General features: G+C 40.4%; 2 long non-coding RNA genes across 9 annotated transcripts in view; one reads left to right on the forward strand and one right to left on the reverse strand.

Moving 5' to 3' along the window:
• Positions 1–22,759, reverse strand: part of LOC130180749 (uncharacterized) — a 50,396-nt gene that overhangs the window by 21,861 nt on the left and 5,776 nt on the right. The gene's annotated exons all lie outside the window — the stretch shown is intronic.
• On the forward strand, positions 2,306–8,170 carry LOC130180750 (uncharacterized). Its single transcript, XR_008829449.1, has 3 exons — positions 2,306–2,417; positions 7,312–7,508; positions 8,078–8,170. It is a non-coding gene; the product is annotated as an uncharacterized LOC130180750 (long non-coding RNA).

Genomic DNA, 22,759 nt, shown 5'->3' on the forward strand with positions numbered 1-22,759 from the left:
TGAAATTTCCTACATCCCAAGGTGACGTCTTCAAATGTTTTGCTTGGTTTAACGAATCCTCCAAAACCAGTATGTTTGGTATTTCAAGCTAATCAATTAACTGAATAATCTTTTCAGCTCCACCTGTCTCTAAAGAGCTGCTAAAGAGCCAGATATGTCACTCAGCAGGTGGTGGAGAACAAACTCAGAGCGAAAAGGAGAGTGAATACTGTCCGTACATTCATCGAATGGACACGAACGTGACTCCAAAAAAGAAATAAAAAAAAAAGACAAAATATCCTCATAATGCTAGAAATTCTACTTTGGCTGCCAAGGATTGGAGGTAAATAATAAAATCAACAACCTTTCCCTCATAAATTATTCAAGTCTTGCATTGATTTGACTGTAAACAACAAATTTGCATCCAAACAAAACGCCACTCACATGAAAACAACAGATCGTGTTGACGGAGGAGCTTCACGAAATGGAGTCAGAACTAAAATAACACCACAAGATGAGATGAAACCCCCACCCCCCCACCCTGCAGGCGCTCAGCAGGCCTCGCTGTGGGGAGTAACATGCTTCCCCCCTGCACTATTTCAAACCTTCCTTATTGCACCCCACCCCCCCACCTTTAAAATGATTTTTTTCCTCCCTCAGTGTGGAGTCACAGTGTTTGTGTGTTGGACAAACACGGGTTTATTACACTGCCACCCTGCCAGGTTCAGCAGATGAGGACGTCTGAAGCTAAAGCTCCTGCGACGATCCTGCATGTGAGAGGAGGAAGAGGAGGAGGACGAGGGGAGCGTGGGGAGCTGATGAGACGGAGGAGGAGGAAGTGTGGGAGAGAAGACAGCGCTGAATAGGGAGGACTAGAAAGGTGCTGCATGTAGGACTTTTATAACGTCAATAAGATTTTAACAAATAAATAAGAGCTGTGTCTGGTCACACGCTGAAGTGTGTGGGAGCTGTAAGAATTCATCAAAGAGAATTTCTCTGACTCAGACTCTTCAATCTGGATACATTTGGAAGCCAGGAGTGATGAAGACTGAGGAGCCAAAACCACAATAGAAACAAAATAGTTCATGAAGCAGAATTATGTTTTATGTTCTTGTTTTTTAACCAATTAACCGCTTTGCACCGTCTCTTTGGTTGGTTTTGATGACAGGTAGCTTCTGTCTTAACACCACCATCTAATGTTGCCAGAAACGAAATGTTTCACCACAGCTACAGCCACGCTAGCAGTTGGTGCTTTGAGCTAAATAAGTAGTTAATGTGTTAGCATGCCAACATTTTGCTAATTAGCGGCTGAGGGGAATGTCGTCCGTTTTTCAGGTAATGTTTCAAAATAAAAAAATAATCATCACTGTTTAAATTCTGTCTGTCCTGACTCTCTATTGTTGGATAAGGGTGAAAACTTAACGCCTCAAAACATCTGAATGTAAATGAGGTCTGGTTTTGTTCTGATTGGAGCGCCGGCGTCTTGATTTGCGTAATCACAGGTCGTGTTTGTTCACCCTGTTCAGCGATGCCACTCATCCTAATGAGCGCACTAGACTCCCAGCTGCCTCTGTTTTGGTTCACGTTATTTACTGAGCAATTAGTCATGAAGCACGAGCTTTGAGTGGAATATGATTGTACAAAGTGATAGAGCAACTCCCTCCTCACTAACAGCAAGCTACACATACACACACACACACACACACACACACACACACATATATATATACACACCTCCATGTTTTCATTTATCTCTCACTCATTCATTGGCACAAAGTGACAGCTGCACTGATGAGATTTTTATGGCAGATGCAATAAATCAATTTGTCTAAATCCCAAAAATTGGGTCCCATCCACATCTGATGGAGATCAATTAATACTTCTAATCATTCATTTATTGCTTTTGTCACTTGTTCTTTGGTGACTGAAATGAATTAATTAGTAAATATTATTATTATTATTATTATTATTATTATTAACAATGAACAATAAAATGCTTGATCAACTTTCTGTTAATGCAAAGTTTTTCTGAGCTGCCAATGTCAGTTTGTTTATTTTGAACTCTGGTTTTGAACAGTTTCTTCTTGCAGCAGAAAACACAAGTGTTGGATGTTTTTCAAGATAAAATCCAGGAAAAAAATAAGTTTTAACTGATCAGCTCTGAACACGTTTCAGGAATAAGTCAAGAATATTGATCAGTGTTTTGTTTGGCAGACAGACGGACGAATCCACACAGCTCAGGATCCGCACAGAAACAGTGAGTGTTTAACAGTAACTGTATCCTCAGTGATGTCAACAGTGGAATATTAGCAGCATTATTCATCACGTTTGCACTGTTTTGGCTTCTCCAGCTGAAACCTGAAGGCTGTCGGTGATGAAACGGACTCCGACTGTTCCTGATGCAGAGAACTGGATCCATTTCATCACGGGGAACACAGGTAAGTTATTAAAATTGTAGCTCAGCCCCTCGGTGGAGACCGCGCCTGGTTGACATCATTTTGATCTCTACCCAGGGAGCTCTCTGATTGGCTGACGGTCCCGTGGAGAGGGTTCTCATTACAAGCTGTTGTTTTGATATCTCCCTCCTCCAGACCTGCACTCAGCACTTTCCTGCACAGTTAATTGACAACGGCAGCTTGCAGAGAAATGATGCTGAGACCTGCTCACCCTTTTAACAAATACTCTGCTGCCTACTGTACATTTACAGATTATACCGGCGGACTGGCACCACCGCTTAGTCAGTAAATGTAAAAATACAGCGAGTCTGAATTCATTCATAACAAGGCCAGAATAGAACAATAACAGAATAAACAGACAATACCTGTGTGTAGAGGTTTATACAGAGAGGAGGAAAGCCCTCACCAACAGGCTGTTTCATCAATAGTGGATTGTAAATATTACAAATTACAATGTTTTGTCTTCTTGTTTCTTCCTGAAAAGGAACAAATCCAGTAATTTTGTCTCCGTAAATATATGACACTTCCAGGAACAGCACTCCCCTCTAAGCTAGGGGAGCAAACAGCTCTGAGACACACTCAGAGAATCGGAGGGAGAGAAGTCACCATCACTGTTTTCATTGTCATCCAGTAAAATAAAAATGAAGCTTCAGGTCGCAAATTAACACACCGCTACCTTCGTGTTTCAGAAATCTGAAACAAGTCCAAGTCAAATCAGTTCCTCCACGGATCTTACAGGGTCAAAACTGAAGACTTCAATATTTGTGCTTTTACATCTCAAGTCAAAATTGATCTTCAACGAGTCAAGTCTCAAGAGGGGAAGAAGTCTACAGCTTTGTGGTGAATCACCACAGTGTTGTTACTGGAGAACTGAAAGTATTCTTACTGTTACTAGTGTGCACATGTATTTTAATGAAGAGCATGTTTGAGCAGCACTAAGTAAGTTGTTTTTGATAGTTAAAGCAGCTCAAAACACCTAAATAACACAACTGGCACAGAACATCGTTTTAACATTTACCGGCTCGTGTTTCACTTCAGTCCCTCGAGTCTCAGCCTTAAAACAACAGCCACGACGGTTCAGAGTCAGACGCACTGCTAGCTTGGGTTAGCGAGGCCTCAGTGACACGGAGCCATTTTTAACCAGGTCACATCACAGGATCTTCACAGCATGTTTTTGGTCTAGAGCACAGAATTGCTGCGTTGTATCTGGACAGGAAAGGCAAATAATTGTTAATTAATTGTAAGTTACTAACTCAAAAATGTGAATTTGATGTGAAGTTGCTCTTTAACAATAAGATATCTATTCATTTTTATTTACTGGGTACCACACGTTTACTTCTTAACAGATATTAGCAGCCTATAGTATGATCTCTTCCAAATCCATCATCCACACTTACTATAGAGTCAAGTAACAAACACACATTTGTTGACCCTGTATGTACAAACTATGAGGGACTTGCAGTATAACCCTCTTTGCAAAATCAACATCATGGTGTGACTCTTCCACATGTGTGTCATGCAGCAGACTAACTCCTGCAGAGGAGTACTCAAGTTCTCTTGTTCCAGAGGAAAATAGACTTCAACAATTACCTTGGTCGGCCATGTTTTGTCTCGTCTTTTTTCATGTTCTCCCTGCAGTCATGAATATTCAGAAAGAAGATATTTATGGCTGCTAATGAGTATGCTGCACAAAGTCTGCTTCGCAAATGAGGAGAGCGGAGGGAATTGGATAGCCACTAGGTGCCTCTCTCAAGGCAACAACAGGAGAGGAAAATCAACTCACTCTGCTTTTGAAAGGGTAATTTGATTTCATTATTATTGTGGTTTATAAGCATAAAGTCCCGGATAATATGCTGCGAAGAGAAACTGGATCATTTCACAGTAAAACATCTGGTGGATGCTTGTTAAACTGTTGGTCGGATCCGTGCATGTCGGTCAATGACTGAAAAGTTTCCAAACAGATTTCATGTTGGAGATAAAGCTTCTTAGGAGAGTATTGATGACAGAGCGGAGCAGACACAATAATCTATAAGCAGTTTGATTCTCCCGCACAAGCATTTTTCATAAACTTGTAGATGTGGACATTTTCTCAAGGACATTCTGATCTCGACTCCTTCTCACTGCTCTCAGGAGCAAATTAATCCCTCCACACCAACCAAAAATGAAATCTATTTTTAGCGGTTCATTAAAGCCACTTCTATGCCGAGTCCCACACCAACATTCAGATTGGAGTAATTGGTGTGTGTGTGTGTGTGTGTGTGTGTGTGTGTGTGTGTAATAGGGATGGGTGGGTCATGTTCCACTCACGATTGAATTTGAATGTTTGCTTTTTGAACGTGCAACTCCTGCATCGCTAATGAGGATTTGTAGCGTTAATCAAAAGGCGCTGCCGTGGGTGCCAATCAACATGATTACAGAAAGGAACTGGTTAGGATCACCGCAGCAAAGGATGCTGGGAACTGGGCACATGGTTATTTGCGGGGGAGTGTGTCTGTTAAAGGCGGAAAAAAAGGATGGATGAAGTGATGAGAGAGCCAGGTGCATTAAGATAAACTGTATATTTACAGGTTGTTTTCACGCCAAGGGTTTTATGATTGGCTTCCCTGCACAGCGTCTACAGGAATGTAGTTGAGCTCTAACCATTAAATTTATTAAGATATAACTCAATTCACAGCAGTAACATCCAGACCATAAGGAGATCAGACCACATCTGACTCATCTACGTATTTCCCTGAAATGTATGTACAGTGGTGGGAAGTAAATGAACAAAAATCAATATTACTTTCATTTTTTGCATTTGTAAAATGACAATAAATAGTTTTAGAGTAATAATTTTAGCCAGACCTGAGGTGTAGATGGATATATATGATACCAGTCATCAGCCCAACATTTCAGGCCAAAACACCAAACAACTAGAGAAATAGCTCAGCAGCTTTTAGATGAATTTCTGTAAAATCTGATCCAGACATTAATGGTCCCCAGATGACGAATCTGTAGGATAATAGTGATCCCGTCATGCCAACAGGTCACAACTTCCATTTATCAAAAACTAAATGGTAGAATTGTCATCAGCCTCAGCTGTACTTCCGGGACTGAGCGCGGCAGTATAATAACCCTAAAGGGTCGTAGTCTGACAACAAACCGAGAGGAGACGAGAGGAAGGCAGAGACAGTTAACAATAATAAATAAAAATAACATGTGGAATGGTGGCGTGCAGCAACAGGTCTGTCGCCACTTGTGTTATATTTTGCATTTGATGCATATCATCAGGGACAAGTTATAGACGACCAAAAGCCAGTGTTCAAACTGGTGCCACAGAGAATTCGGAATGAAGGGAAACACCTCAAGCTTCTCTAAGCAGCTCAAAGACAGACATCAGGATCCGTGCACAGAGTTCAGGCTGAGTGAGTTTCAGTTGTTCACTTCATATCAACATGTCATCAAACTGTTTGACTGGATTGCGACGGCTGGAATCTGTTGTGGCAACGCTCCACACACACAACGTTCACCAATGCTAAATTTTAGCGTGTTTAGGTTAACGTAGCCGTCCGTCACCGTGTTAGTCACTTTAAACTGTGTGTGCATGTGTGTTTCCTGTCCTCTGATGTGGCATTGACTTTGGTATCGAGAATGGTGGATTACCAACTCTCTGGGATTGTGACATCCCTGGTTAGTACATGGTAAACTGACCGAGGTTTTCCAGACAGTTGTATAACTAAAAGTTTTAAACGAAATTTAGCTAAAGTCAACCAGGATGTCCAGACACATTTTTCTCTGCAAATAAATCAGTGCTGACTGGGAGGCGCTTTTTGGTGACTCACCCTGGATTTTTGTTTATTCATAGAATTTTGAATTGAGCTTTGAATGCTGAGCCACAGAAAACTCATTTTATTTCACTAAGGAAATAAACCCTGGATTTAGGTTTAGCATATCTACATATGCAAAAAAAAAAAAAAAAAAAATGGTAAAGAAGAAAACACTGAGAGGAGGAAAGAAAAACTATTGTGCCTGAGAGACGCAGAAACCCCCAGAGGATTAAAAAACATCTCACTCCAAAAAGAGACAGAAGATAATAAACAGACTCAGGTGGAAAGGCGACAGAAAAACCAAATTAAATCAACTTTGGTGCTGACTGTCAGTATGTGTGTATTTTTGAGAGGAAAAACTAAAACTACTTCCTCTATTCAAGCACAGAACCACTCTGCTCCGTTGGTTTCTTTGCCGCCTCCTCCTCCTGTCGAGCCTGTTTCGGTATCATGGTGATTGGAGGGGAGCGGCGTCTCTGCAGGCATCTGCTCGTTTTGTTAGGAACTGTGTGTAAGTAAACACTTTTTGCTCACGACCATCTGTCCAGGCTCAGATCTGCATGAGAGCTGGCAGACTCGGCTGGAAGAGATAGAGAGGGAGGGAGAGAGAGATGGAGGCAGAGAGGAGGAAAGAAAGGAAGGAGAAGTGATGAAAGGAAACCGGAGACATGGAGAACGGAGGGAGGGGGAACAGTGATTTCTGTTCTTGTAGAGATTAAAAATACAGGACATTTTCTGATCAAACATTTTTTTTTCTACAAATTTTCCAATTTTTATTTGATGTAAAACCCAAAATCTTCATTAACAATCAAGCAATATATGAATACCAGTGCCAAACCCTGACCACATCCCACACCAAACAGTCTGTGCAAATGTGTATGAGGATAGAGGAGGATAGTCTGACAGCACCAAATAACAAAACTGCGTATCTGCAGGCCGTCACAGGGATGTGCCTCAGTACCAGCGACTCAGGACATTAAAAACACAACATTTTCTCTGTAGAATCAAAAGATTTCAGCTTGAAGATGGACCACTTCATCCTGGTTCCACCCCTCTTTCTGTTTCCCCAGATGGAAAAACAACAGAGCTAATCAGAGCTTCTACAACTAAGATGGAATTTTTCTGCGTGAGAGAAAGAAAAACTGTGAGGAGTGAGGATGAGGACGAGGCTGATGCGGCTCTACAGGCTGTTTGAGTCGACCTACAACAACAAATAACAACTCTTCAATCTGCATATTTCCTCAATCGACATGACAAACTTACTTGTGTAAGTGTCTTGTAATATATCTGTATTATTATTAAACAATAAAGTGATAATTCTGCATTCTGGTGCACATGCATTTGCTGTTTTGGCAACAGATAGATGAAAAGATTAATAAAATTTTCCTGTTCGGTTTATTGACATGGAGTTGTTTAAGGGACTTAGTCATAGTCAGTGTATTAACTGTAGTACAGTTTCAGTCAGAGGGGTTGGGAAGGGGAAGGGAACAGCAGAAAAAATGTGTTATTTCTTAAGCTACTTAAAAAGTGGCCACCTAAAAAACAACATCACTGTAAGCTTGTGCTATATTTTGAATATTTTCACCACTTTATCTTGCCTGTCAAACAGCCGTTTCCTTTGGCACTACATTTTCAACCACTGAACTTCTATATTCCTACACAAAAAGGCACTTATTACAACACAGATCAGCTGTTTGAGTCATAAAGGGCTGTTTGACAGCAAAATAACACTGTGGAAATATATTGTATACTTAAACTGATATTGTTTTTTTTTTTTTATGTGGGAATGTTTTCAGATGGCTTAAATATGTTTTTTTCTTCTGTCCCCGTCCACAGCAGCACATCACTCAGCTTCTGTGCCACTGCTTCTTCAAACTGGCAGCAGGCAAACCCAAATCTACTGCAGGTAACACACTGACTGTGGATAAGTACAACCCCACTTCTAATAACCCCAACTTTCATCTTAAGTAGAAAGTCAGGACCTGGTTATTCCAGTTTAGTACTTCTGTGTCCAAAGTTCAAATCTACCATCACCTCTACAGCTCATTAACATAAGGTAAAAAAAGAATAAATGAAATTTTAGATCATTTTCCAGAATGTAATCTATGAATTCATTATCTCTTCATTAAACTTTCTGTTGGATCTCTGCTCTAAATGTCACAATTACTTATTTAAGTAATCTTTTACTTCTTAAGAAAAGTAAAAATTCTGAATTAGCAGAAAGACAATCTGCCAGATTCAGAGCATAAGAGCTGCAGTCTGTGTGTTTACATCTGACTCCATCTGCTCGTCTTCATGACTGGTGCTATCTGTCTGTCTGTCTGTCTGTCGGTCTGTCTGTCCGACCGTCTGTCTGTTTATCGAGCCCTCAGACACACGGAACAAAGGGGGAGGACATAAAATCATGTTGATGAGGTGCGCACCCATCCAGAGCTTTCCATCCATAACTGTGCTTTTTAGATAATCACTGAATCAAATCTAAACATCTGCTTTCCAGCTCTGCCAGGCTGCCTTGATCCGGGTCGTGTTGACTTTGACATAATTAGCTGACTTCACCGTTAACGGGCTGGAAAATAGGAAATCAGTAATATTTGTGTATTTCCAGTGAACATAACAAGAGATTAGTGCAGCACAGTTCCATGTAATGGAATGTGAATGATGCTGGATATCACACAGATCTGTATAAGTGAAGATCCCAGTGGTTATCTGATCTTAGAAATAAGCTGTGATGACTGGTGGGAAACCTGTGATTTACAGGGTGTGATGAAAAGAAAGAAATCCTGCGTTAAAGGTGGGAAACGTGGACAGGCTAATTACACTGACGGCTTTAAGGTGATAAAACATGAACGACGGCAGTAAAGTTTGTGCAGATTTAAAATTAGATGTGCTTTTATAAAACATACCATCCTGTAAATGCTGTTTTTTTTAAAGGGAGTGAGGAATCCTGAGCTCTGACCTGCAAATGAAGTCGTGCTCATAGTTGTTTAACTGCTTAGTCAATTATTTTGAAAGTTGTTTGACTCAGAAATGCCAAACGCTTTCTGTGAGGATTTACTGTATTTCTCTACTGTGTGTCTTCAGGCTTTGGTCTGTTGGTCGAATGAAACACGGCATCTGAGGATATGTGGAAGATGCAACGAGCATGTTTTGTTTTTTTATCACTTTCTAAAATTTCAGGCATTTTATAGATACAATAAATAAACTGCTTAATAAAGAAAGTAATTGGTACATTAATCTATAATGAAAATAAATATTGCAGATCTAAATGGATCCCAACAGTCCTATCAGTATAGCTGCAACTAATGATTATTTTCATTATTGATTAATCTGCAATAAACTTTCTGAAATTACCAATCGCAACTTCCCGGAGCCCAAGGTGACTTCTTCAAATGTCTTTCCTCTGACCTGAAGTCAGTTTACTGTGATTTATACTCGAACAAACAGATGCAACAAGTTCTCTTTTTTCAGAAACTGGAAGCTGAGAAATGTTTTTGCATTTTTCTGCTTCATAAATGAGTGAGTTTATTAGCTGATTATCAAAATAACTGCCAATTATTCTTCTGTTGATTGATGACTAATCAATTACTTGATTTATCGTGTCAGCTCTCATCAGCAGAGTGATGGTCTGAACTGACAAGTTATAATGACTATCATTTATACTGCACCTGTATGAATATGACTCTATGTGACAAGTCACTCGGTAGATAATCAGCTCCGCCTGAACTAACACAACACTCTCGAACTTAAGAGTTTTAGAAAACACTTCAGACAAACCAACAATGGCTGTAGCACCTCAGCATCTCATTAGAGCCTGAGAAAAGCAGGAGTCTAAGAGTGTAGTTTCTGCTGTAATCACTCCTAATTTCTGGGAAATTGAACATCCAGTGTTCACACAGTTCTCACTGCCAATGTGCAGATTATAAACACATTCTCTGTCAGCCCAGACATCTGCCATTTTTTTCATCTTTTGAAAGGAAATTTATTTTCACTGTAAACGGCCACTCTACTACAAGTTTGTCGTGTTTTCACGTTAAGATGATATATGGACACACGGAAACTCAAACCTGTTCAACAAGCAGCTTCCAGCCTCTCTGTCTTGAGGGGACTCACTGGACGATATGGACTTTATCTGACTTTGACAGGACAAAATGGCAGTTTATTTACACATTAAGATCTGGGTGGAGGACATTCTTTCTCAGCAGGTCATCCTGTCAGCCTCTTCGCCTCGACACACCATTCCTCCTCTTTATAACTCTACTGAATCACTCCATCACCCTGTCTGAGTACTTGTTTGCCTCTTTATCCTTTGAGCTGCTGATGTGATGTGAATGATGCTGGCTCTCTCTGCCCCGACCTTATTCTGTCTCTCCATCCTTCAGTCAGTCTGTCTGCCTGCCACAATCACTATCACATTTCACTATGTACAATGAATACAGAGGAACTATCTGCAGGAGCATGTTGACACTTTTACTCAACACAATGGATTCACCTACAACACATGAGCAGAAATGGTACAGTACACACAACTGACTATGCGTAAGTCCATAGAGACAACGGCTCCATCACCGGCACTGCAGCAGTTTCATGTAAGCAAAGGTTAGAGCCCAGCAGTGTGCAGGGCGAGTTTGTGGAGCTAGCCTGATTCTAGACTGAATCACTGCCACATCTCAGGTTTTTCCAGTGATTCAAAAGGTGAATACTAAAACAAAAGATGTTGTAGATGTAATTAAAAAACAAAAAAATAAACAAAAAAGAGCATTAGTATAATTACAGTAAACAGTAAATACTGGCCTATTCACTGTTTGTTAGGCAACCTCACAGTTCGCTCTGGGTCTGTCAGTCCGGAGTGAAACAACTCGACAGCTGATGCATTGCCATGAATTTTGGGAGACATCCCCGTTCTCCTGCGCCGATTTGCTAAATATTAGCATTTTACAATGCTAACTGTACAAATGTTAACGTGATAACATGCTTAAGATTAAATGGTGAATGGAAAATGGACTTGTGCCCATATTGACCACTCAAAGCGCTTTACAATACTTGCCAGCTTCAACCATTCACTATACAAACATCACACTCACACACTGATGGAACAGCCATCAAGGACAATTTTGGGGTTCAGTGTCTTGCCCAAGGACACTTCGACATGTGGACTGAAGGGCGCTGCTGTAGCCGTGGTGCCTCTGATTAAACATGCTTCAAACATAATCAACACAAAAGCGATGAGCTGTATAAGCGACACCCCCCTGCTTTGAGTATATATGCATTTTACCACAGGCAGTAAATATTCACAGACTTCCTGGACTGATAAAATTGGCTCGACAGTATGTGTGCATCCCCGGGACATCTGTCCCAGCTGAGCAGGTGTTAGCAGCAGCTGCACTAATGTCGGCTACAGTGAACAACGCACAAGTCACTCCCACCATGTAGATAAGGTATGCCTTTTATCTTATATAAAACCAGTACAAGCGGAGCCTGCTGCAGGGAGATTGGGGTAACATGTTTCATGTTTATGCAGTAAAATGACAGGTTATTTACCGTTGAGGGCTACAGACCTTTCGTACAGGAAAAGGGATCAGACATTGTTTTAATTGTTTGATACGTCCAACACATCTAATGTATGTTCTCCTGTGGAGCCCGGAAGTTGTGCAGCACTGTTTGCGCTGTTAAATATTTAGGATTTTGTCTGGTCAAGCGTTGAATAGGAACATACGGGAGTGGAAGCTCTGTAATTTGAAACTCAGTCATTATATTGTATTGTTTAATTTATAATTCAAGTAACTTGATCCTTTAAATTCCTATTAACTTTGGGTTTTTGCCAGTGGTTAAAAAATGGTTTTATAATGGCTTGTATTTCATAAGTTTTTAATCAGATTATTGATTGTTAACCATTTATTGATTGTTAACATGTCTGACTATCAATTGAGGAAATTGCTTAAAATTTCCCTAGAGTTAATATTAATTGCACATAGTTAACAGGTCAAGCTAACATGATAAACGTTGCATCTCTTAGCTTCTCTATCTAGCATGTTAACATTAGCATGCTAATGTGCTAAAATGCTGAATGCTACATCCCCACCTTCACCTTATAGTTATGCTAATGCACTGTTAGCATGAAATATATTTAAATATAACACAATTATATATCTGAAATGGGAGAACATTGCTTTTGGATGTTTGTCCACTACAGTGGACACAACAATGCGTACAGCCACAGTCCATGCACCTACAGTGGGGTCCAAAAGTCTGATATATATATATGTATATATCGGGAAAGTCGCGTTCCTCTTTTTGCTTCAAACCCACAAGAGGTCAATGTTTCCATCCCATGATGACTGACAACCCTGAATTTCAACAAGAAAAAAAAGTGTTTCTATAACTTTACAAAGTCATATAGTGGCATTTTCTGCCTTAATTATCAACTCTGTAGGCTGCACATTATTCTTAGTCTTTTTGCAGATGAGCCTAGGGGAACCGGCAGCTGTTTGCAGGCTGTCCCTGCAAACACTCAGGTACTCAGCCTGATTCCCTCATTAATTAGAGCAGAATGGATTTGGCTGACTGAATGTTATTCTCTGTATGCACAGCTGCTGAGCCTGGACGGGGTGGAGGGAAGATTGGGAACACAGACACTGAGAGCTCACTTCAGTCTCAAGGGCCTGTATATTTTGTCTCAATAAATAAACAAAAGCATTTGGAATCCCTGACAGAGAAATGGTGAAAAGCAAAGAAGAGAAATGAATCGGTGACTACATATATATCTATATATATATATAGAAGAGTTTGATCAGAAAAGAGAGAGACTAAGTGTGACCAGCGAGCTGACAGGGCTGATAGAGTAAAAAAGCCTAAGGACCAGATATTATTTTCCTATTTGGAGGTTGGATGAATCCCTCAAGCTGCCCACATATTTGATATTTATGGCGCTTTGGAGAGCTGGGACGCAGGGCTCCTCCTCCTCCCACACCAGCATCCTTCTGAGGCGAGGAGAAAGGATCAACCTGGATTTCTGAAGTGTCTGTTGTGTTGCCATAGATAGAACATGCCAGGGGCTCTGCTGGATAGATAGCTAACAATTTATCTCCCCGCAGACGGGACCCCCAGACTGGTAAACCCAACGCCCACATCCCCTGCTCCCCTCGCTCTCCTCCCACACTGTCTGTCTGTCTGGACGAAGGGGAAGCTTCGGTGTGTTTCTGCCCCGGGGGGTGAAAACACACACTGACAAGATGGGCAGTTAAATACAAGAATAGCAGAAACATGTCTGCTTTTTATTTCTAACAAGGGATGAAAATTAGCTTCCAGCCAGGATGTCTGTAAACATGTTTTGTGCCAAGTGTGTCTTGTGTTTGAACCAGTAGCTCCAGAACAGGAGAGTTCACCGTGAGACAACACAGGCGGTCATGCCTTCGAGGAGCAACTCACCGATCCCGACAAAATATTCTGGCGACGCTCAAACCAGCAGGAACTTCACGCTCCCATAACTGTGCTCATATCTGCTTTACGCTCACTCTACTGTCACACTAATATTTAGTCCATTTCCTTTATATCACTGAGGGTAGACTAAATATTAGGAACACCTCTCATTATAACACAAAACAGTTCAACAGCAACACAAACTACAGCCTCCAAAATAACGGTTTTAACAAAAACTGAACATGATGAACTTCATTAAGGTATTTACTGCAGGGCTGCTGTATTACACTGCATCAGTTTTACCTGATAAACAGGTAACTGAATGTAGAGATGCCATCAATATGGAAGGGGGTGTTGAGATACTTAGGGATATTAGTTTATCTGTTTTTGTCCAGGACAACACTCACTAATCAGTGACAAAGAGGAAAAATAAATGAGCCGGAAATAGCTTCGAAGGCCAATTTTCAGCTGTAAAAAGGCAAATTAAAAATACCATAAAACAACATAATTAATCCTAACATGGCTCCATTTCAACTCTATAAATAGTAAAAACAAATATCCAACATGACCCACGCTTCGGAAAAGATTTTTCTACTGGTTCAAAATCCTAATTATAACATGTTACCTTGCTAACATCCTGTTAGCACGTTACCATGTGTACAAACTATAATTAGGACATTGAAATTAAAAAAAAAAAAAAAAAAAGTTTTGACAGTTGAAATTATTTTTCTTCATTAAATTTTCATTGAAGCATGCTACAGATCTATTAGTTGTTTTTCTTAGCTCAGCACAGATTCGAGCGCAGCTAAGATTCAGCATCCAGCAGAATGACAGTAAACAAAATTAAAATTCCTCAAGCACAGCTACAATCTTTATGCAGTGGAGATGCCTGATGCAGCTTCATCCATAACCTTTAAAATAGTTTCCTGCAAGAAAAAACTGTATCCTTTGTAGTCTTCCATGCTTTCTCATCTGTAACCGGTCACTTATTTAAATTCAGCTGGGGGTGAGGGCGAGGGGGGCTGATGGGTGCCTTTCACTTTCATTTTCCCTCCTGCCATTGATGGTTAACAAGGGCTTATGCTCTAAAATCTGTGCTAATAAGGGCAGTGCCATTCCTGCGGTTTTAGGATTTAGTTTGGCCCGGAGACAGAGAGGCTGACTAATAACCACAAACACAGAGCTCACTAGTCCTGCCAACATGCCCTTGAGCATTATTTTTCCCCTTCACCGCTCATTTGTTCAGGACAGGTAGCGCTGAGTGGGAACATCTGTAAGTAAATCCATAAATATCAGTAGTCCATATTCTCTCCCACTCTTGCAGCCTACTTAACATATTGAAAGTCTCAGCAGAATGTGTTTACATAACCCTACAATAGTTTGTCTCCTGTTTTCCTGCTTATTTTACATTCTATTTGTGTGCTGCTATTCTGGTTTCTTTTCCCTTGCTGAGTCCTGTTATTCTGCTGCTGCGACAACTCTTTCCTCCACAGGGATCAGCAAAGTTTAATCTCTAATTCAATAACCGAAAAGTTACCGGTTAAATCCCCAGCACCAGTCAAGAGTATTAGCTGCTGAGTGGATGGTAACTGGCACTAAATCTGGAGGCAGATGTAAACCCTAAATTGACCCTGAACTTTAGCTTAAAAAGGACTGAAGGTGTGGGAAAACCCGCCTCGAGCTCTTGAAGATACTTTGCTCAGAAGCTTAAGTAGTATTGAGACCTCAAAATATAAATATCATAGAGTTAGCAGCCGATTTCACAGGCTAATTTGCATACAAGTCCATAAACATTTAACTATTTAAACCGTTTAACCTTTTTATACCTTTTGTTGCTCTTTACTCAAGACCAGTGGATTTGGAATTTAACAACGCCTATGAGGTTTAGTACAATTTTCACAATAGATTCATCTGCACATTATTTTCTCAATTTATCAAATGGTGAAAGATCTCTGTTTCACCATCTTTGTCGAGACCTATGGCGATACATGGTAATTGAAGCTTTATGTTTTAACCACACTACACTTTGTTAAACATGTCACTAACTTTGTGTTAGCGACTCGTGTTCCTAGTTATTTTGTGTCACAGGCTCAATCACCATCGTGTTTCATCATTTGGTGATAGATAGTGACTTAAAAGACACTTATTTAGATGAAAATCTTTGAGATTGCCACTTCAAATAAACAGAGATGATTAAAAGCCCCGTGTACTTTCCTGAATTTTTCAGCTTAAGTGCCTCTTGGGGAAATAAAGTAAGCATCAAGTCCTGTGATCCCAGCCGAGGATTATCATCTCCACAAGACTTCACCTGAGTCCTAACTTAATGTCTTGGAAAATACATAATTAGTCATATAAATAAAAAAAAGGGGAAATATATAAAGAAGATAAATTCTCTTTGAAGGTTTTACTAACTGTTTTTTATGCAGCTGATATAGTCCATCATTATCAGCGGTGGGTGACTTGGCTGAAATCCAGTTTTTGCCATCAGGCTAATATCTGCCTGATATATTAGCAAACCAATATCACGGTCTGCTCCTATTCGTCATTGTTCACTTTGGAGAAATTAAGTTGCTGGAGTGTGAAGAGTCTCTAAATCCTCAGGAAAAGTTGCCAAGTTGAAAGCGATGAGGAGGTGTTGAGTGGGTGGGGGTCACTAAGAAGAGACATTGAATATGAAAAGACATATTTCCACATGACGCCTGTGACCAGTTCAATGATCTTTGTATAATTTCATACCGACTTCAACAGTAGCTGGACTGTTTGTTTAGCATTTGGTTTGGCAGTGGACCAGCGAGGATGGAGGGATGGGAGAATGGAGGGAAAGAGGAACGGAGGAGGGGCAAATGAAGCCTGGGGGGGGGGGGGGGGGCAGGCAATCAGACCAGCTTCCCACAGTTCTGCAGGATCGTGAGAAAGGCGGCGAGGATTGAGCCCAGCCGTCCGGAGTGTGGGCTAATTGATTTAAGCTGTTTCTGCGGGGGGTGGGGTGGGGGATTTACCTTGCCGGTAATTAGTGGCGATTTCTGACAGCGAGGCGGCTCTCCGGGCTGAAAGCCCCTGCAGACGGATTTACACTGCAGGATCAAATCCAAAGATCTCACTTTCTCTGTTTTTTTTAAGCCATGGGGTTAAAAGTTTGTAAATTTTGCGACACAGTTTTTGATTCAATAAAATCCCAAAAATCTCAAGCTGTCAATCTTTGCGTTCACTGGGTTTTAAACCAATATAAAATTACAACACAGACACCACAGAGACTAGATAACCAGATAACTTGAAATGCAGGAGACATAGGTCTGAAACACTGTACGCTGCCCTACGTTGCAAGAAATCTGTTTTCCTTGAAACCCGACCAGATACCTCCTCTGCGACAATGGCATCTCTAACTCAGCAGAACTGTGGCTCTCAAAGAATTAACATTAAACTTTTCCATATGAAATGGAAAGAAGAAAGAATGCTGCATATTGGAACAGCTTATAAACATCTTGAACCTTATTCTATGACTATCAATTTATTTTCTATTTGACCACATGCATTTTTAGAGCTGAAACAAGGTTATGGAGCGAGATTAAGAGCTTCAGTCATCCTCTGGTTTCCAGCTTCTCAAATGGGAAGATTTGAGGTTTTATATCATCGTAACTTCAACCTCTTTGGTAAACAAATAGGCAAATCTGATTTTCTGATATTTTTTTGTACTAAGCAATTAATCCCTTAATTGAAAAAACAATCAGCAGATATAATCAAGAGTGAAGATAATTTTTAGTTGCAGCCCTAAATACTTTTTGTTCTTCCCTTCCACTAACACCTCCAGGTGCACTTGCTCATTTGCAGAATAATATATGTATACTGTGTTTAATTGTAATTGTAGATACAGCTGATTTATGCTTAAAAACATCTTTCTGCAGAAACTGTAAACTTATAGATGTATATTTCTGCACATGCACATTACTACTATGATTATTTTGTCATACATGCAGATAAACCTGTAGATGTTGGGAAGATACACATGTCCACATATTATGTTTATTATTGTACTTGGTACCCATTTTGGAGGGTGGGATGGGGTGAGAGAAGTGATGTGTATTTACAGGATGACGTAATACAGTTTCATCTAACTGTTGTGCATCTACTTGTGAATATATTCATGTTTTCCACAGTAAACTGTTACTTGTGCTTCTCCAACATCCTGATAAAGTGTAATGTTACCTTATCAGACAGCAGCCATGTAAAGAGTAACTTTAGCCCCAGTCCTCTGGCTCTGCCGTCTAAATATGGAAACCAACATGGAGTCAGATTTTCCCATTTGTTTGGACAACATTTCAAAAGATCCAAACTGTGTCACAGATGCAGAAAAGGCAGATTTGAGCCGGCAGTGTAAATTCAGCGTTTTGAAGAAGCGCCTGGTTTCCCTGAAGCGTCACGGTGCCAAGTCTGACTTTGCTCTATTTTAAGCCGCTCAACTGAGATAACCTCCTGGGTGAGAGGGAAGTGAGCAAACCTGCTGTAATGTGACAGTTTCCCCACAAAATGTTTTTCACCAGTTAGAGGGGTTTAAATCATGTATCATGACTTCAGTTATTGATTGTAAATTATTCAGAGGTTGTGTTTCTCTAGTTGAAAACAGTCAAGACAATTATCTTCACTTACAATAGTTGAAGTTGCTCCACTCAAAGATTTTTAAGTGGAACAAAACAGATGTTTTTCCCAAAGGATCAGTGACATAAATCAGCAAGATTAACCAAAACAAACTGAATCTGTTGTGTTAATTACTGTTTTTGATTTAATATTACAGTTAGGAACAATTAACACAACATGGCCAAAAGTATGTGGACACACAAAACAAACACAATGTGTGTTAATCTGGCTGCAGGGATTTGCTCCCACTTAGTTAATGAGGTCCAACGCTGATGTTGTGTGATAAGTTCTGGCTCCCAGGTGGCAATATAGTTTATCCCATAGGTGCCGGAGGGGGTTGAGGTCAGGGCTCTGTGCAGACTGCTGCAGTTGTTACACATCAAACTTTATGGACCTGGTTTTTTAACACGCTGATGCAGGAAAGGGCTTCACTTAAAGGTAAAAAAAATGGACCCATACAGCGCTTTTATAGTCTTAGAGAACACTTAAAGCACTTTACAATACTTGCCACAGTCACCCATTCACTCCCATGTACATATAAATATATATATACTGTATGTATATATATCACACCCACACACACACTCATAAACTGATTTCTTGCCCAAGGACACTTTGACACACAGACTGAGGAGGCGGGTATCGAATCACCACCTTTCTGATTAGTGGATGACTCACTCTACCTGCTGAGCCACAGCCGCCCCAACTATTGCCACTGAGGTGGAAGTACACTATTGTCTGAAATATCATTACATGCTGTGGCATTCACATTTTCATCCATTGGAACTAACAGCTCAAAATATGAAAAATAGCCCAAGACCAAAAGTATAAAAGTATGTGGAGAGGGGCGTCCATATACTTCTGGCCACAGTGCATTTAAACATCTGCACAGAAAAGATCAAACACAACTTGAAAGTTTATTAAACTTGGGAATAGTTCCAACCAAAAACTGGAAAATGAGATGAAAGTATGAATTTTTTCATAAGAAAAAAAACAGATTTGAGAAAAAATTAGAAAAATAAACATATATGGTGTAACCGAATGAGTTTGAGATCTCTCAGATTTAACTTTATCAAAACACGGGGTGAGACATGCTCAGGTTACTTTTCAAAGTCATCTTACTTATTAAAAAATTTCCCTTAAGTGAGTGAGAACTGTGAAACTGAAGCAGATTGCTTCACTTCTTTCACTAGAAGGTAGAACAGACCTGTGAGTGGACTTTAAGGCCGAGCGAGATGACTGATAAGGTGGATGTTTTTCGTAGTATGAGATGATTGTCCAGATGGCGGCTCCGAGGATGAAGTGCTGCTCGGAAGCCAAATTACTGCTTACAATTCTCCGTAAATAAAACAGCGCTCGGTGCCAAATGAGCACGTCGGCCTGCGTGGACGTGTGGGAGACTAATGGCTTAGAATTAGCCGTAGCATGTGGGCCGTCTGTCAGCGTTATCGGCTGGTAAATGGCACTTTGGGACATCTGGGTCAAGCCTGCCTCCTCTGCACACAGCCACCCGCCTGGTGCCGTGGAATCATGGGTAGTCTTGTTTGTGTGCATCCGTGCGTTGGCTTCGTTTCAGTTCATTTTACAGGGAAATGTAGAAGAAGTGAGGGAGAACGAGTCTTCAGTCTGATGAACTTTACAAATGAAGCACCGTGTTTTCTGAACTAAATAAACTAACGTGTCTCATTCTGCATGTGTCTAAACCTTCTCCTGGTTACCCGCTGCAAGAATACACTCAGTTAGCAGTTTATTAGGTCCACTTAACTAAAACTAATGCAATCTAACACAACATCCACACAATAGCAGCTACCTAATCATGTGTAAACTGTTTCAGAGAGTTGTTAATTCACTTTTATAGTCATTTATGGAGCCGGTCATTTGTGGTGAAATTAAATTTAATCTTTCAAGAAAAAATCAATTTTCTCTATTTTACATCATAGTAAACGAGATATATTTGGATTTGGAGAAAACTAATCTGAAGACCATCACGCTGTACAGTGGGAAGCTACAATTTTTCACACATTTCTGGAATTTTATTAACTGCAAGATTAATCAATTACTTACTAAAGAACGGCTGGATTAATCAATAATGTAAATAATCAGTCGTAGCAGCCCTTCCTCTAATATTTAGTCTCCTCTTAACGACTAGATATTAGAACCACCAGTCAGTATAAGACACTAACGTTCAAGAGCACAAGCTTCATCCACAAAAATGACCATGAAGGTGAATAAACATCTGTGTAAACAGTGAATGTAGGACACACAGCAGGACTGTTGTACTACACTGCATTAGTTTTATATGGGTTGAACTGTCCGTGTGTATGAAACAAGCTACACACATAAACCTGTCTCGCCTTAACCTGGGAAAGCACTTAACACAGCAGTCTCAACTCAAGACCAACATCCTCTTTGGAGGAGTCCTACAGGAGAAAGTCTCACGGCACCTGGACAAACTAACTCTGATGAGGACCATGTGATGAGGGAGAGAAGTAGGAGTAAGTAAGTGGACCTTGAGTTATGATTGTTTTTAAAACATGTTATGCAGTTTCAGACAGAAGACGTAGTAAACCCTCATGTTTGAGAGGATTGAACCAGCAAATATTTGGTACTTTTCGTTAATAAATGACTTGATTACTACATCATTATAACAACTAATTTTCTGTGAAGACATTAAAAGATTAACTGATTAATAAAGTATTTGAGGGTTACAGTAAAAAAGCTATAGCCACTAATACGGCAGCATATTGAAAATTCACAGTATTTTTCATTAAATTGTATCTGTGAAAGGTGCTAAACAAATAAATTTGACTTACTATTGTACATGTGGCAGATAAAACTTCTCTTCCTCACTACAACACTACTTCCTGTTGGCTTCGTATCCTTATGACTCTTTTTTGACAGGTATGACATAAACAAGCCTTTTGCTGCTGATTTAATGTGGTTTTTTTTTATCCAGTCAAAGTCACTCAGGACACATGTTGGTATCAGACACAGAAACATCTATTTCTGATGCTCAGAGCGTCCTCCCTCTTCCTCTCCAGCGTGTTTTATATTCAAGTCTGCTGCAGTGGACACAGCACAGATTATAGCAGCGGCACAGGACTGGACTCTGGGTCTGCTGCTGCTGCTGCTGCTCTCTCGGTCAGTCTTTAGTATTTAACCTAAAATACATAAAACACCTTTTCTTCAAATGAACACTTTTTGTTCCTTCACAAAAAAAGAGCTTTCACAGCTTTGTGTGTCCTTGCTGGACATTAAAAACACTGCACTGCTCACTTCCAAATCACCTTTGACCTCATCTTGCTGCTTCAAATGATGTTTCCCACTGTATCAGCCACAATAAAACTGCTCCCTCTGTGCCAACAAAAAAAGCTGACTCAACAGTGTATTCTTCCTCAAATAAAATCAATGGTGACCTTTGACATCTGCCTTGTACATTTCAGCTAACGGTGACATATATCCCTCTTACGTTCTCCCTCCTGTTTCATGTCTAGGACAAAAAAAAAAACAAAACAGCAAAGCTAAACTGCACTGCCCTGTACCTGAGACGACTGATGACTTTCGACCTTTCCCGACTCTTTTTTATCCGCCTGTGACACTAAGTAGAGCGTGACAGGCTGATTTGACGAGGAGTTGCTGGTGAAGCGACAGCTCTATCAGGTCGAAGCTAACGACTTGTGTCCCACGGCAGGAAGGCGGGGGTGTGGATGTGTTAAAGATGATCACACGGGAAGAAGGAGGGAAAAAAAGCTCATTTAGCCATTTGCAGCTACCTAAAGCCCTGTGCCTTCCCTACCAGCCCTCCTGGTGAAACATGAAATATTCATCTTATGCATATTTAGAGGGAAAGCTCTAACAGGTTCCGTTATAGATCCTCCTTCATTACAGCCAGAAAACAAAGCTCATTCCACCCCCTCCGGTCGTAGATAAACCCCAGACTTTATTCAGTGTGTGTCTTTGCTGATTTTTCACCAAAAACAACGTTGACAGTTCAGGTTGTATCTTTTTAAACCCTGACTCTCCCTCGTGTATCGTCTGCATGAATACCTTGATGAAGTTGGACTCTACCCGCTGCGTTTTTCTGCTACAGGTGACAAACAGGCAAATCTGTTCATTTCAATTTTTTTTTTTTTTTCCCTTCAGACAGGAGTCTGCGGCAGGCGGCGTCTTCAGAGAGACGTCCCTGACATATTCATTTGTCACCAGGCCTGCCCGCTCCACGCCTCAGAGGAAGACTTCTCACTCAGTCAGTCTGCCCTGTTGAATTAGTCTGTGTGTATATATATATGTGTGTGTATGTGTGTGTGTGTGTGTGTGTGTGCTTAAGCAAGGGATTTTACTTCCTGTCCAGATTCATCAAGCTCATTTCAGGACATTTTAAGTCCAATTATTTCACTGCATCAGCAACTGAAGTTTGAGGTTAAATACAGGAAAAGATTGATTATATTTCTTTAATTCCTGTACTGTGAC

The sequence above is a fragment of the Seriola aureovittata genome, chromosome 13 (genome assembly GCF_021018895.1).
Source record: "Seriola aureovittata isolate HTS-2021-v1 ecotype China chromosome 13, ASM2101889v1, whole genome shotgun sequence".
In the NCBI taxonomy this organism is placed as follows: Eukaryota; Metazoa; Chordata; class Actinopteri; order Carangiformes; family Carangidae; genus Seriola; species Seriola aureovittata.